We start from the raw sequence: 16661 nt of genomic DNA, 5'->3' as shown, positions 1-16661 counted from the left end.
CACAAAGTAGGGTATAATAATGGGATTCGTTGTTGTATATTCATACACGCACACAATATAACAATATAACTTGGCCAATATCATTTCCCAGTATTTCCCCTTTCTCCTCTCCTCCCTCTAGTGGTCCCTTTCCTCTACTCTGCCCATCTCCCTTTGGTTTTCATGGGACCTCCCTCCCCCACAGCTTTCTTTTCCTTTTTCCCCCTCGAGCATCCACACATGAGAGAATATGTACAATCCTTGACTTTCTGAGTTTGACTTATTTCATCATTTTTCAGCAAATGACATAATTTCATTCTTCTTGATGGCTGAATAAAACTCCATTGTGTATATGTACACATTCTGTTACCCATTCATCTCTTGATGGACACCTAGGCTGCTGCCATAGTTTGGCTACTGTGAATTGTGCTGCTACAAACATGGGTGTATGCATATATCACTGAAGTATGATGACTTTAATTCTTAAGGATATATACTGAGGAAATGTATGGCTGGGTCATGTGGTGGTTCTATTCCTAGTCTTTTGAGGAACCTCCATGCTGATTTCCATAGCGGTTGTACTAATTTACAATCCCACCAACAGTGTAAAAGTGTTCCTTTTTCTCAACATCCTCTCCAGCATTTATTATTATTGATGACTGCCATTATTAATTGGATTATTTGTTTGTTTATTTTTTTGGTGTTAAATTTATTGAGTTCTTTGTATTTTCTGGGTATTAATTCTCTGTCAGAAGAATAGCTAGCAAAGAATTTCTCCCATTCTGTAAGTTCTTTCTTCATATTCTTAATCATTTTCTTTGCTGTGCAGAAACTTTTGATTTGATGCCATCCCATATATTAACTTTTGGTATTATTTCCTGAGCTTTAGGGATCCTATTGAGAAAGTTTTTGCCTATGCCTATATGTTGGAGTGTTGACCTATGTTTTCATCAAGGAGTTGCATAGTTTCTGTCTTAATTCCTAGGTCTTTGGTTCATTTTTATTTGATTTTTGTGCAGGGTGAGAGAGAAGGGTCTAGACTCATTCTTTTATACATGGATAACAGTTTTCCCAGCACCATTTGTTTAAAAGGCTGTCTTTTCCCCAGTGTATGTTTTTGGCATCTATGTCAACAGTCAGATGACTGTAGATAAGTAGGTTTGTCTGTGTGTCTTCTATTCTGTACCATTGATCTCTGTGTCTGTTTTTACATCAGGACCCTGCAGTTTTTGTTACTGTAGCTCTATGGTATAATCTGAAGTCAGGTATTGTGGTGCCTTCAACATTGCTTTTTTTGACTTAGAATTGCTTTGGCGATTCCAGGTCTTTTATTCTCCCAAATGAATTTTAGAACTGTTTTGGGGGTTTTTCTCGTTCTGTGAAGAACCTCATTGGTATTATGAGAATTGGCATTGAATGTGTATGCTGCTTTTGGTAGTACGGCCATTTTGACAATATTAATTCTGAAAGGAGAAGGCTTTTGTAGAAAGCCTTCAGTATCAGAAACTTGCTGTGATAAAAAGCATGATTATATTCCAGCACAAGGCCTGACACAGAGAGGGCAACTCAGTAAATATTTTTAAAATAAATTTCACTGCATGTTTTGCATTCATAATCTGTTAAGTAAATGCTATTATTATCATCCTCATCTTATAGAATCAGAAACTAAGGTTTAGAGAAAGAAAAAAAAAAAAACCACTGTGTCCAAGGGCACACAGCTGGTGTATGATGAAGCAGACTTTAAGTCCAGGACTGTCTGACCCTACAGAGCCTTAGTCATTAATTACCATGTCACAAACCATTTCTGAGAATGAAATGTTTGAAAACTGTGTGGTCCCTAGAATAATATATCCCTCCCTCAAACATAGTAATCATCCTAATCCCTGGAACCTGTAAATATTTTACCTACATGGCAAAAAAAAAGATTTGCAGATATGGTTGTTAATGACCTTGAGATAGGAAGATTATCCTGGATTATCTGGGTGGTCCCAGTGTAGTCTCAGGGACCTATAAAAGAAAAGAAAGCCAGGCATGGTGGCACATGTCTATAATCCCAGTGACCTGGGAGGCTGAGGCAGGAGGATTGCAAGTTTGAGGCCAGCCTCAGCAACTTAGCAAGACCTTATCTCAAAATAAAAAGGGCTAGGGATATAGCTCAGTGGTAAATCACCCCTGGGTTCAGTTCCCAGTACCAGAGAATCAGAGTAGAGGTGGCAGTAGAAGCAGAGATCAGACAGAGAAAGAAATTTGAAGACACTGTGCTACTTATTTTTGAGGATGGAGGAAGGCGCCCTGAGCCAGGGAACATGAGTGACTCTGGATGCCTAAGAAGGCGAGGAAACAGTCGGCTCTAGAGCACTCAGAAGGAAGGCAGCCTGAGCAACAGCTTGATTTTCAGCCTAGTCAAACCCATTTCAGACTTCCTACCTGTGAAAAAGAGAAATGAGAAAACATTTGTGTTGTTTTAATCCATTAAATTTGTGGTGATTTGTTACCACAGCAATAGGAAACTAATGCACAGTGTTTCACAAAGATCAAAAATCAGTCCAACAGTGACACACAGAAGGTGTCAACACAGAGAGGCTGAAGATAAGATCAGTGAGGAGGCTGTTGCTACCATCCTGCCCTCTGGTCACCTGTGACTGTATCCTCTCCTTATTTTTTTTTTCTTCCTTGTATTGACTGTGTTAGGGTTGTGCTTGGGGCTGGCCCATCTCTATTGGGACAGGCAGAGTTCCCACTCACTTTAATGATGATGATGTTGTTGTTGACAGCCTCACTCTAAAATAATCTCTGGGGAGTTGTAGACTTGGGTAGGACTAGATAATTATATTACCGGGGGGAAAATATGATGATTTACCAAGTCTCCCTGATCTTCCTTTACCACGTGTACATCTGACATATATTGAATAGGTACCTATCTTGGACTGGCTTTTACATTGACTCTGAAACACAGAGCTGATCAGGATAGTATAAAATATGTCTTTATTCTTTAAAGATTTTATGCAGTATAGCTTAGGAGTAGGGATGAGGGATAAAGAGAAGTATGGCTACGTAGTAAGGAGGTAATGCTTTCAGTTACATGGGAAACTTGACTGCATTTGGGATTTCAAGAAGAAATCACAGACACGCAATGTAACACTCAATGGCAGAAGTGATATTGAAATTAAACATACATGTTCTCTCACATGACTATTTGCTGAAAAATTCATGGTAGAATATACTTTATCCTTTTTATGATTAAAATTTACTCAAAATATGCATGTATATTTATGCTCCTGGGATTAGGGTCACCAATGGTGTGATAGACAGCATCACTGTTGGTCTGACAGTAACTTTATTTTTAAAATATAGTATGCTTTAATAGTTCGTAAGTGGGCTTCAGAGTTTACCAGTTAGTCTTAACCTTATAAATCTCAAGTTTTTATTTCCTACTTTGGAAACCTCTAGCAGCCTACTGAACACGTGCACTTGATGCTGATTGCTTTCCCCACTCTCTGCTCTTCCTCCAGGGTCCTCCATCTCAGTTAGTAGTATCACCTTCCATTTATTTGCTCAAACCTAAACCTTAGAGTCATCTTGGATTTCTTACAGCCAATCTTTGCCCTTATTCATTCAAATTGGATCAGTGCCTCTACCACCCAGTTACCACTCTGATCCTCCACCCTGGGTGCTATGCCAGTCTTCTAATTGCTCTCTCTTTTATGATTGCCCCCAGTACAGTCCTTTTTATTCTTATTAATAGATAAAGTGCTCTGTTTGTGAGCATGAATTGAATCAACTACCCTCCAATCAGAACTGTCCAATGACTTTTCATCATACTTAATATAAAAATCCAATTTTTATTGTGAACCACAAGTCCTTTCATTATCTGGCTACTTATACCTCCAACCATAATTCCCACCACTCTTCCATACCAGTCCTCCGTGATGCCCAGCACAGCTTCACCCCAGGATCTCTGTACTTGTTCTTCCCTCTGCCCGAAGCTCTTTCCCCACATCTATAAGGGTCTTACTGCATCATTCACGTGTGACATCCTCAGAAAGCTCCCTCTTGACTGCTCTTCCTAAACTAGTGTCTCGACTCATTCTCCCCTTGCCCTGCACTTTACGTTAGCTGACCTTACAGTCTATAAGATCAGGTCTGTTTTGTTCTGCACGTAGTCTCTAACGCCTAAAACAGTGCCTGGTACAAAAAGTGAATGTTCAAAAAATTGTGAATGAATGAATGAATGAATCTTACAGATGTTTTAAATTTAATGTTTGGTGTGAGTTATCTCCATTATCTGCAATCTCTCTTATGTAGATATGTACTTAAAAGTCTTTCATCTGCTATGTGCAGTTCCTCATGCTAAATCTTTGAAAATGCAAAAATAATAAAGTGCAATCCTTTGCTTGCCCTCAAAACATTTATAATCTAATAAAAGAGGTGAAATTTAGTAAATGTTGGCTGACAACATGTTGTAGTAGATGCTGAGAAGTGGGGAGGTGAGGGTTAGTCTGGGTTCCGGACAGTGAGTAGTGTTTAGATTTGTGAAACTTAAGGAAAAGGCATTCTGGGTAAGGGGAACTACTTTAACAAAGGTACAGAGGCAGAAAAGTCCAAGGTGCTTTTCTGAAGGAAAATATTGACCAAAGAGAAACCAGAGTCAATAATGCCCCAATGACAGTAAATATTGAAGTTCAATAAAAAAAACAGTTGGCATGTCTGCTATGCACAAATAATATTGTTAACATTCAGAAATTTCTAGGTTAAAATTCTGACTCAAAAACCATTGACTGTATTTTTTAGAATTTAAACATCTATTTCCATAGGGATATTTTATAAATGTATTTGCTCTGTTTATTTGGTGCTAACTAGATACTCCATGATTGTCAACACTATTTACTATTTCTTGGGAAAGCAGTCGGTCATTAGTTGTTCCATGCCTCATCAGAGCATAACCCTTGACCTTTGAACTGAAGTGCAATAGAATTCAATTCCTGTTCCATCATGAAACAAGGATTCTGTGTGTCCGATATTGTTGTTGTTGTTGTTTTGTGGTGCTGAGGATTGAACCCAGGGCCTTGTGCATATGAGACAAGCATTCTATCAACTGAACTATATCCCCAGCCCCAGATGCTATTACTAAGGCCAGAAAAGAGAAGCAGCCTGTGCCACAAGGTACCGCTATCAGTTGTCAGCTCTGGTCACATTTTATCTTTTTTTAAGAGTAATGTTTCTGAAGGACTCTGGGAAACTGAATAAACACATCCAAATTGGATTTAGATTTTGAGAGAACTAGATAATCAAAATTAGCATCCTTTGATGGGCTGAGGCTATTCAAATACAGATTAAAAACAATGCATTTCCATAAATTCTTAAGAAAACATGTGAACATCCAGGCCATATTTTTCTGCGCGCTGGGGTTAAAGTCCATTAAGAATGGGAGGAACATCTTCTGACTCAACCTTGCCCAGTGCCCGGGACTTAATGTTCACTGAATGAGTGAATGAAATTTGTTTTTTTCTGAAATCTTTTGTTTATGCAGGTCCACAAATGGCCAGAAGCATATCCTGAGTATTGCTGAAAATGAGCAGTTGACGTACAAAAGTTTGACAAAATTGAACTAAAACCATGCAGGGCTTAAACAATAATAACTCAAAAAATAAAGGAAGATGGAAACTTATCAAAGCAAACCATTTAAACCCTAAAGTAGTTTTGATTGCTTTGATGATAAATTCTAAAATGCCTCAAGTAAAAGAAAAACTCTAATTGACTATGTTTTTAATAAAGAAATATTGGCACCAATGTATTTATAAGACATTCCGATGGACTTGACAGGAGTGTTTACGATCAGTCAGGCTTTCAGAAGTAGATACTAACATATGTTTATAAGGGATGCATATACTGGGAAATTGTGGTCAAAATGTCAAATAGTGAAACAGCAGAGTTCAAGCTAGTTCACATCAATATTTATGTTAATTTTGTAAACAGTTATTTGCATGATTTTTCATGATAGATATGGCTTTAGAGAAAGACCTTTATGGAAACATATCAAACAAGGATCAATTTTTAAAAAAATCATTTGGTCACATAGAACTAGTTGACAATATTATCGAGATAGCTTGATAAATAAATGTGCTGCTTACATGTTTTAAACCAAATTCGTGATTAGAGTATTCTTTATGTTAACTAAATAGTTATTTGGAGTCAAAAATGTTTATTGTTAATAGTTTTTAAAATTTTTAATCCAATAAATAAATGTGCAGTGTATTTTCTTCAGGCTTCTGCTAATTAATGAGGCTCTCTTCTGCCTCAGGAGCATTGTCATGCTGGCTGTGAAACTCAGCCATACAAGGGGGAAATGACTTGCTTAAGCTGATTTGGACCTTGTAGAATGTAATCTCAAGCATAACAGGCTAGGCCCAGAAGAACTGGGACACTGATTAACAGGGAACTTGTTGACAATGTAATAAGATTAAGAGCCTGTTTCCTATATTGCAAAGGCTTTGAGGAACACTTGTCCCACTGAAGTCTTTTTGGTTCCAAGGATGCGGAGCTGTTCTTGACCACTGATGTATAACAGAAGTATGAAGGGTTTTGTTTAATTTTCCAGTAACATTTATTGCCTGTTTTTCTGAGTATAAGAAGTCCTTATTTAATTTTATTTTGTTTTGTGTTTTGGTTTTTAGCCCTGTCACTATTAATAGTACTTTTCTTTGTTGTCAGCATTTTTCTTTTTCCTTTTTCTCTTTCTCAGTACTAGGGATTGAACCCCGGGGCACTCTGCTACTGAGCTACACCCACTGTCCTTTTTATTTTTTATTTTGAAACTGGATTTCCTTAAATTGCTGAGGCTGCCCTCACCTTGTGATCCTCCTGTCTCAGCCTCTTGAGTTGCTGGGATTCCAGGTGTGCACCAGCTAGAATTTTTCTCATTCAGATACCTCTCCCACTACACACACCACCACTGGAACTAAATACTATTTTACTTCAAACTGACTTCTTCACACTTCGAATCTCAAAACATGTCCTGAGAATTTCTCCAACCCCTTCCTGTAGCATGAGATGCTCACAGATTTCTCAGGCAGTGAAAGGGGGCATTACATCTTCAGACTAGCTGAATAGGTAGCAAAGACTTGCTTTATGTCACCCATCTTACCAGCCTCTACCCCCCAACACCTTATCCTCCTCCCCCAAGCCTGTGTCAGCATATAAAGCATTGCTGTGTGTCTAATTACCTATAAAGGAGAAAAACCATCAATGTTGGTAGATGACAACACCAGTAACAGTCACAAAGACTTCATGACTTCTTCCCCCTTAAAAAAAACAATTTGGTCAAACCCTTTAGGCTCACAGTTGCCTCTGAGCTCTTTGCCTGTTGACCAGTGTGCTGTCATTTAGGATGGGGGCGGCCAGTGTCAGACCCACATGCTTAAGAAATAAACTCTTTATTTTATTATTTATTTATTTTGGTCTGGAGGTTAGCTACTGCTTTAAGGATAAGAGTAAACTATATCAGGCAGAGGCCGAACCCTATAATCCACGTGTTAATTTGGCATAGTGGTGCTTTGGAGCCAAATTGCCTGGGTTTGAATCCAAGCATTGCCTCCTCCAACTAGCTATGGTGGCTTAGGGAAGTTATTCAACCTTTTTATACTTCAATTTTCCTTGGTTATAGAACAGTATTTTTCACGACTCCTTGAGTTGTTAAGAAGATGCATGCAAAGGGGTTGTAGATGTTCAGGGCTAGAACAACACCTAAACAAACTAGCTCTCAATGAATTTTATCTCTGTTTCTCTATCCCATTCTTTCTTCCTCTGACTCACTCTGTAATCTCCTCTCTACACTTTTGCTTTCTCTAGGTTCTAGAACAAATCTAAGGTGCATTAGGATTAAAACAAGTATATGAGAAAATCAGGGCAAAGAGAAAAATAAAAACTAAAATTAGTCAGAAATATACTAATGCCCTATTCATTAATTAGAAGTAAATTAGCCAGGTATGGTGATGCATACTTGTAATCCCAGAGACTTGGGAGGTTGAGGCAAGATGATTGCAAGTTCAAGACCGCCTTAACAACTTGGTGAATCCCTAAGCAACTTAGTGAGAACCAGTCTCAAAAAATAAAAAGGGCTGAGGATGTGGCTCATTGGTAAAGTGCCTCTTGGTTCAACCCCCAGTACCAAACAAATTTGCTCTGAACTTCCTTTGGCCAAAGAGGAAAATCTAGTCAGTTATAAGCATCAAAACATCCAACAGGTGAAACACAAATTGGTTTTAAAAGCACAGCTTTCCTTAGCCCCAAGTTTTGAGTGTCATTCTTCTTCTGGGCCTTCACAACAGGATGCCCGTGGGGTGGAACATGTCTTCAACCACATCTTCCATAGGTTCTCACATTCAGACAAATATAGGACTGGGCCAGTACTCACAGGTTTATTTGATCACAAGCCCTATTGGAGTTGCTAACCTAATATCACACCAGATACAGTACTTTACTGTGGGGAATTGCCTATAGACTATTCACGGGTAAATTGAAGATTCAATAAAAGAAAAAATCTAGCTTTCGGAATAAAAGGGGTTGCTGATTATGTGTGTTTACCTGTAGCCCATGGACATGCCTCTGAGTATTCTTCGGGATTTGAAACTTTTGGAAACAATTAGACACTCCACTTATTTTGCTTCCAGACTTAGTCGAGCTGTACCCCTCCTTCCCTGGAACTGTTGGGCACATTTCTGCACACCAGGCTGCTTCTAGACATACCATTACTTCCCCAGTGCTCTTTCGATTACATAGACAACCCTGATACAGGTGGGAGGGTCTGTATAAGGGTGTGAATTCCCAGGGAGGGGGATCACTGGGGGCCCTCTGGTAGGTTAACTGCGGCAGCCCTATACAGTAAAGCCATTCTGTAATGGCAAGTACTCTCCCCATGGCTTCCTTCCTTGAAACTTTCCCTCTCTCCCACCCACCATGATGCCAGGGATTGAACCTAGGACCTTGCACATGCTAGGCGAGCTCTCTACCTCCTGGCCCCAAAATTTTCACTTTAACCCCTCTTAGAGGGTCTTAAAGAAGGTATCCTTCCAGTAGATTCCCATGTCATTAACAATGCAGTTACATGCATACATAAAACCCCTGTTTAATATTTAAAACAAAGTACACGCAGTCCTCTAGATGTGATCAGAAAAGTGCCATGTGTATAAGTAGAACACTTACAGGGCACTAGAGGAGACTGAGTAAATGATCTGCCAAGGAAAAATGATACACAAGAGCTACGGGCCACTTGGACCATAGTTTTAAGTTTGTAGGTATTAGTTCTTTTCTATATTTAGGTCATTGAAATAACCACTTAAACCACATGTAGACCTGCTGGCAAATATATTGAAACAGTGGTATAATTATTTATTTTATGAAGGGGAAATGGGCCTTTTATATAATGACCTTACAATAAGTGTCATTTTTATGTGTGGAAAAATAAGCGCCTGCCATTTTCTTGTTATTCTGAGGTCAGAGCCTACCACAGAGATTTTAATATTTGAAAACTATTCTATTCACTGGAATCTCAGCATTTAAAATAATGATTTTCTCGAGATACAGCATTCTGATGCACTATATCTGACCTTCCTTAGTCAGGAAAATAAATTCTTCTAACACCTCTTATTTTGTGTTCTACTACTTCTGAGTTGCTCGAACTGATGTTGGGTGATCAGGATGATTTTTCACTCCTTCAGCTTTAGTTAGCTTTTATCTGTTGGTGTAGCTATCCTGCCAACAGATGTAGACACTTTTGCAGTCACTATGCCCTCAAATATTTGTACTTTAGAAAATCATTTTAACAAAATGTTCACTAGTAAAAATGGGTCGGAACTGGGTGTGGTGGTACACGCCAGTTGTCCCAACTACTCCGGAAGATGAGACCAGAGGGTAGCTTGAGCCTAGGAGTTTGAGGCCACCTGGACAATACAGTTGAGACCCCTAACTCAAAAAAAAAAAAAAAAAAAAGATGGTATATGTGGTTAGGTTAGGACCTAGTGAATCTTATTTAAATACCAGTGAATTTTAAGAAGTTCCTCTTATTCTATGCTGCTTAATCTGCTGGATGCATACATGTTTTGGAGAAGGATTAAATAATGAGGTATATTTCTGCTCTTTGAAGGAAAAATCATTAAAATAATAACTTACTCTAGGAAAAAGAAGTACATAATATTGAATAAACACTTAAAATCATTAAATTAATGAAAGTAGCTTCAGCTTTAGAACAAGATCATTAGAAATATACAAAAACTTTTTTTTGGGGGGGGGTTGTTAAATAGTTTTAAAAATTAATGATGTCTAGGGTGTAGCTCAGTGGAAGAGTACTTGGCTGGCAAGCACCAGGCTCTGAGTTTGATCCCAGCACTGCAAAAAATCAAATAGAACAATTATGCTAATGATGAAAAGAACTCCAAAATAATTTAAGAGTATAAACTCTTGAGAACAGGAATCATATCTTACTGACTTTGAAGTCCCCTCCTTGAATCAAATACTCTGTGTACAGTAGACAGACAATAAATGTTAGATAGTTCAATAGTATGACAGATTTTAATAATTTAATTATGTTTTTACTTCGGCTTAGAGCCTGTGTTTCTAATTCTTAAAGACTTTCTTCTACTTTGTTGACATAGAATTGCTTAAAGCAATCACCTAGTGTGCATCTTTCCTACATATCATCACCCCTCAATTAAAAAAAATGAACCTCATGTTGGTGAATCAACTGCACTAGGTTTTGTGTGGCAGATTCAGTAGTGCCTCGTGGACAGTTCCAAATCCCTGTGGAGGGGGGCTCACTAGTGAAAGCCCTGAAGCGCTCAAGCAATTCACACCTGAATGGGACCCTGAATCTCACTCGTGACAGGATGGAGAAGTGTGGGCTTCCCATCGCAGAGTAATGGCAGTTTATTCCCCGGCATTATTAAAGGCCACACCCTGAGTTTATTTATTTATTATTATTATTATAAATACTTTTATTTCAATTAGAAGGTACAATCTCTCGGGGGGTTCATGATTTTAAAAGCTACAATCACATCATGTTGAAACACATAAAACAACAATGCTGTAAGTGGAACTACTTGGCTTTGACCTCACACATTTCTGCACAGCCCTTGTGAAATCTGCACAAAGAAATGTCTTCTCCCTTTGCTCTAATAAATTGTTCTTGTACATAAGTTGCTTTCTATTCCAGCATATCTAGAGTGGTGAAATAACAAGGCCAGCCATGTAGCCAAAGGTCTCTCCAAGCATACAGGAGATGAGCCATGCCTGCCATGGTCTTTCCCAGTCCAGAGGAATAGGAAATGCTCCAAGCCATGCTCCTACAAAACTAGAAATTGTAGTGAGCAGGAGACTATACTCCCAAATGGATGTAACTCTATTTTTACTGAAAACTTTTAGCCATGCTTTGAGATTTGATCCTAACAAATATAAACAAGGTACAGTAGTAAAAGTAGACAAAAGAACTGCAAAAAAAAATTGATTCCAACACCAACTCTATTCCTGGTGCTCCATATAGATCCATATAGAACAAAAATCACATGAAATAAAAGCAAGACATAAGAAAGTAGACACAACATTTCAAAACTCTGGTTAACCTTATGTGATAGTGAACTTCTTTTAGAGGATACAATTGGTTTTACTACCAAATATAATACAATATAATACAATCACATAAGGATAACCTTATGTGATAGTGAACTTCTTTTAGAGGATACAATTGGTTTTACTACCAAATATAATATTAGATTGACAGCAGTTCCAAAAACAGAACAGATATACAACCACATCAAGTGTGTTTCCAATATTGAGAAGTTCTCCAAGAACACTGATGGAATGAAGATGCGTAGAATAATTGAAAATATGCATAAAAGATGGGTATACAGTAGTCTCTTGATATCTGTACTTTTCATGGTGTTTTTGTTGTTGTTTTTTTTTTTTTTTCTTTTGGTCATTAGATAACTCTCCTGACCGCACAGGAGAAGGGGAGGCACTGCCTCGCGCTCTAAGTGCATCAGGCTGCCATGACCCTCACAGGATTGATTCTTTTTATCCTGTGATACTGGGGATTAAACCCCTGTCCTTGTGCATGCTAAGCAGTCACTCTATCCCTGAACTACATCCCAGCTTTATTGTATTTCAAGGCAGGGCCTCACTAAATTGCCCAGGCTGCTTCAAACTTGCAACCCTCCTGCTTCAGCCTCCCAAGTAGCTGGGATTACAGGCATGAGCCACTGCACTTTGCCTATACCCTGGCTTTTAGGTAAAATATTTGCAGAAAAGTTATGTTAAACACACAAGAAAAGAAAAATAAAGCCAGACTTTCTCACAGATGCTGAATTCACAAACATATATAGGGTTGAGAGGTGCCAGACTAAGCACTTACAGTACACATGTAGCATAAATTTTAGATGAGGTGCGCTGAAATATTTTTCTGCTTAAAGTCATCTTCATTGTTCCGGGAGAATGGTGGAAAGCATACTTTTCTAGTCATTCTCTTTTTCAGGATCATGTGTTTGGGACCACACTGTGGCCAAGCCTCTGGAAAACATGGGCAGCCCTAGTAGTATCTCTAAGAGTTTTAAAGGGGCCATCGATTAGCTGGCGTTGCTCCAGGTAAAAGCCTCCCGAATCAATAATCTCAGGAGCCTCACAATCTCACTTTCCTTTCAGAAGCATTTCCCAAGCAAAATGTGACATAAAGCCAAAGAATTCTTAATTTGGAAAGGAAGTTTGCAGTCTTCCAGTTTGATTTTTATCTTCTACCCAAATTTCTTTTAAATAATTGACTTTAATTTTATAACATAATGAGTAAGATTATTTTAATCAAAAGGAAAAATAAATTTGTGTAGATTTGTTTTGCTTCAGTAGATTATCACCCAGCACTTGTGACAAAATGTCTGTGTAAGATCTTTTCTTCCTCTGAATTTTAGGATGAATCTAGATCATCTGGACTGTCCAACAACAACAACAACAACAACAAAAAAAAAAAACTGAAAATGTTAGTTGTCATCACACTGGCTTTTGCATTTTTCTTAATAGGGCAAATGAGCCCACTTCCTAAATTTCCTTATGTTAACTGTCAAGAAACCCAGAACTGTTTTCAGCCCCAGCCATTTGTAATTAGAGCTGTCCCAGCACGGTGACATTGACAAACACCAATCTTCAACAAGCAACAATAGTAGAATGGTGTTACCAGGTTTGGCTAAATCCAGTGGTTCTAGGAGTGACTTGCAAGACGCAGGTGGAGCAGAACAGGCCATGGATCTTCTGGGCCTTTTGTCTGCGCCCTGTTGCTCTTCATTGTTTTCATAACCATGCTATTGAGCTGTAACTCATAAAAGGATTAGATGTTCGGATTAAGTGTCCAGGCTTGCAGTAGTTAAATTTCTGGAAAGCTCCCTGGTAATTTAGCAGCCTGTTGTGGTCATTTGTATGAAATCTACTTTTGCATGACCTTTCTCAATACATGTTATAAAAATAATATGAGATACAGTGGAAAGTTTTTCAAATTACTTAGAAGTAGTCAAAATGATGTCACCAGAAAACACTTAATTTTTAATGTCAGCACCCAAATTAATATCTTTGGTATCTGAAAGCCAAATCTGTTGGGGGCTGTGTGGGAGTGACTTAAGCTTACTTAAATCTGACAGATTGTTGTCTTTTGTAAAGCCAATTTGTACAGAAAGGTAATTATTAAAAAGCTTTTTTTCCCCCTACTTTTTTTTTGTGGGGGGGGCATTTTTGGGGTACCCAGAGGTGCTTTACCACTGAGCCAAATCTCTAGCTCTTTATATTTATTTGTTTGTTTATTTATTTATTTTTATTTTAAGACAGGGTCTCACTCAGTTGCTTATGGCCTTGCTAAATTGCTGAGGCTGGATATGAACTTGTAAGCCTCTTGCCTCAGCCTCCCAAGCCACTGGGATTACAAGTGTGCACCACCATTCCAGCAAAAAGCTACTCTTATTTGGGTACAAACTTATAGAAACTCAAATTATTTTAAAATAGAAAAAACATTTTATTATAAATTTGAAAACTCAAATGTCAAAATTTTCATGTGATTAGAAATATGGCTACTCTACATTCTAATATTAGAGAGAGGTTTGTCCTCAGAGAGGTGAGAAAGATCCACATGGCTTCAGTGAAGGTTAACAGAAACAGACAACAGTGTTCAGTATCACTTAAACTGAATTTTCATAATATAAATTTGGCCCCTTGTACTTTTTTTGTAATCTTTTTTTAAAAAATTTATTCTTATTTGTTATATATGACAGCAGAATGTGTTTTAATTCAAAATATACATATATAGCACAATTTTTCATATCTCTGGTTGTATACAACATAGAGTCACACCATTCATGTCTTTATACATGTACCTAGAGTAATGATGTCCATCTCATTCCATTATCTTTCCTACCCTCATGCCCCCTCCCTCCCCCTCCCTCCCCTTTGCCCTATCTAGAGTTTGTCTATTCCTCCCATGTGCCCCACCATCCCCATTAGGAATCAGCCTCATCATATCAGAGAAAACATTCAGCATTTGGTTTTTGGGGATTGGCTTACTTTACTTAGCATGATATTCTCCATCTCCATCCATTTACCTGCAAATGGCCCCTTGTACATTTAACATAGAGTGATTTCTTCCTCCTTTCCATTAGTTACAGTAAAGATGACATCTTTTAAAACAAGCCTTGGGTAGACAATAACCAATGAAATGTGGGTGTCATATGTGTAGTGTTCAGGTACCTAAAACATGAATAAAATTTTGCAATGAAGCATTTTCCTATATTGACAATGTATAGGAAAAATTAAATAAATTAAATAATATATTTGGGCCTATGTGTTCAGACACTTAGTTCTCAGTTTTTACCAATTATTTTATATCTAAGCTGAACATTTCACAAATGTTGATGTGAGGTAGAAAAATAACTATTTTCTTTTCTGTTTTATGTATAATGGATGTTTTTTTATAAATTTTCCTTGGTATTAACAGTCATTCAACAGGACAAGCAAATATTGGGATTTCTTTCTAGTAAAGCACATGTATACGTACATGGTATAGATATTCATTCAGTCATTTTTAAAAGGCTGGCCCTAATGGAGAAATAAAAAGAATGTTTTAATGATGAGAGATACACAACAGTCTTGTAGTTGTTGATGGAAAGAGTCTCAAAATGTTTCAATTATGTGCTTTTTACAATTGCTAAAAATTTCCTTTTGCATTCGTCTTCTCACCCTTTATTTCTTAGAATTTTTATATTATTGAGAGAATATGCAAAGAATGTTTTAGAAAAAAAAAAAACAATACAGAGTATTTTCTGCTCTCCCTTGACTTCTTATGTTGGTACATGCATCTCTACAAAATTCCTTCTCCAAAGATGTCCAGAAATACTTAACTTCATCCACCATGTTTCTTATGCCCTCCATCTTCTTCCTCCATATACACAGAGCTCATTCTCTCTTGGTCTTTTTCTCTCTCACCTCCTTCTGCCTTTTTTTTTCTTTTTGTCTCCCCTCTTTTGCAGAGTCTTCCCTGTCTAACTTTAAATTGATTAGAATGCATTAATTTTTAAATAAGTGTCACATATCCTTAACTGAGCACTAAAAGGTTGAGAAGGCTTCATGGTGTAGAGTCTGATCCAAAACTAAGTGAGAAGAATTTTAAAAACAAGGGCTGCCCTTCATTAGCCCTCCTGCTATCTCCTGACAGGCTCCGTGCCCCTACGTAGCCATGCCAGGCCAGGGCAAGCCCGGCTGCCGTGCACCATTTACCCTCTGTCAGCAGCTTCAGTCAGAGCCAGGCGATACTGTACATGCGAGTCTGTCATGCGTCAGCCTCAATTAAGCTCATATTGCTGTGCTTAGGAAACGCAACAGCCTCCTGTTAACCATTTTTTTGTTGTTTCTTTTTTTTTTCCCCCCTCCTTTTTCCATTTTTTCTCATTCACCTCTCTTCAGAAACCCATGTTTCATTTGGTGAAAGTATGTGCATGCTATTTTAACTTTTTACAAAGAGAAATGGGTTTTAAAGGAAGGAACTCATTTAGGTTCCAGTACGTTGACTCTACTCATGGAAATGTGCTCAAATATGCCCAAATGTGTTAACACCTGAGTGTGTTATTTAAAACAGGGAATTATGGGCAGCCCGACTGACATTTTGTACCTGTGCCAAGTTTGGTCTTGAGTCTTACAAAGCAGTTTGCCATTAGGTCTTTTAAGAGTAGAGGAGCAGCAGCCGTCCAGCTTTATCAAACGTTGAAGTGCTTCCTTCTTCACAGTCTGTCATTGACTCATGCCCTTGGCATCTAAGGTGGTGGTTTTTTTGAAAGGAGAATGGAATTGTACTACTTTTCTTTTTTGGTGGGGGGAGTGTAGACAGCACCAGTTTATATTTGGTTCACTATTTTGTGGTTTACCATAAGTTTATGGGAAAAACAAAAAGACCACCCGTGGCTTCTTCATGCTGGGTAGCTTGTCAGCCAAGTTAGTCTCTTATGAGCAATTACCTTTTGAAGGGAATTCTCAAAAAAAAAAAAAAAATTCAGCAAGAAGCTTTTGGAGACATTTTTCTCTTTATTCTGATAACTAATGAACACTCAAAAGAGCTCCTTGTGTACTTGAGTGTATAGGTCGGTATGGAACTAGCTGGAGTTTTGAAGGATTCG

At 38.0% G+C, this 16661-nt stretch overlaps 1 protein-coding gene and 1 pseudogene across 3 annotated transcripts in view; one reads left to right on the top strand and one right to left on the bottom strand.

Annotated features, from left to right (window-relative positions):
* Positions 1–16661, top strand: part of Vti1a (vesicle transport through interaction with t-SNAREs 1A) — a 348099-nt gene that overhangs the window by 131708 nt on the left and 199730 nt on the right. The window lies entirely within an intron of this gene.
* LOC114088498 (phosphatidylinositol-glycan biosynthesis class F protein-like) lies at positions 11177–11906 on the bottom strand (annotated as a pseudogene).

Source organism: Marmota flaviventris, chromosome 4 (genome assembly GCF_047511675.1).
Source record: "Marmota flaviventris isolate mMarFla1 chromosome 4, mMarFla1.hap1, whole genome shotgun sequence".
Taxonomy (NCBI): Eukaryota; Metazoa; Chordata; class Mammalia; order Rodentia; family Sciuridae; genus Marmota; species Marmota flaviventris.
This window is presented reverse-complemented; position numbering and strand designations above follow the sequence as displayed.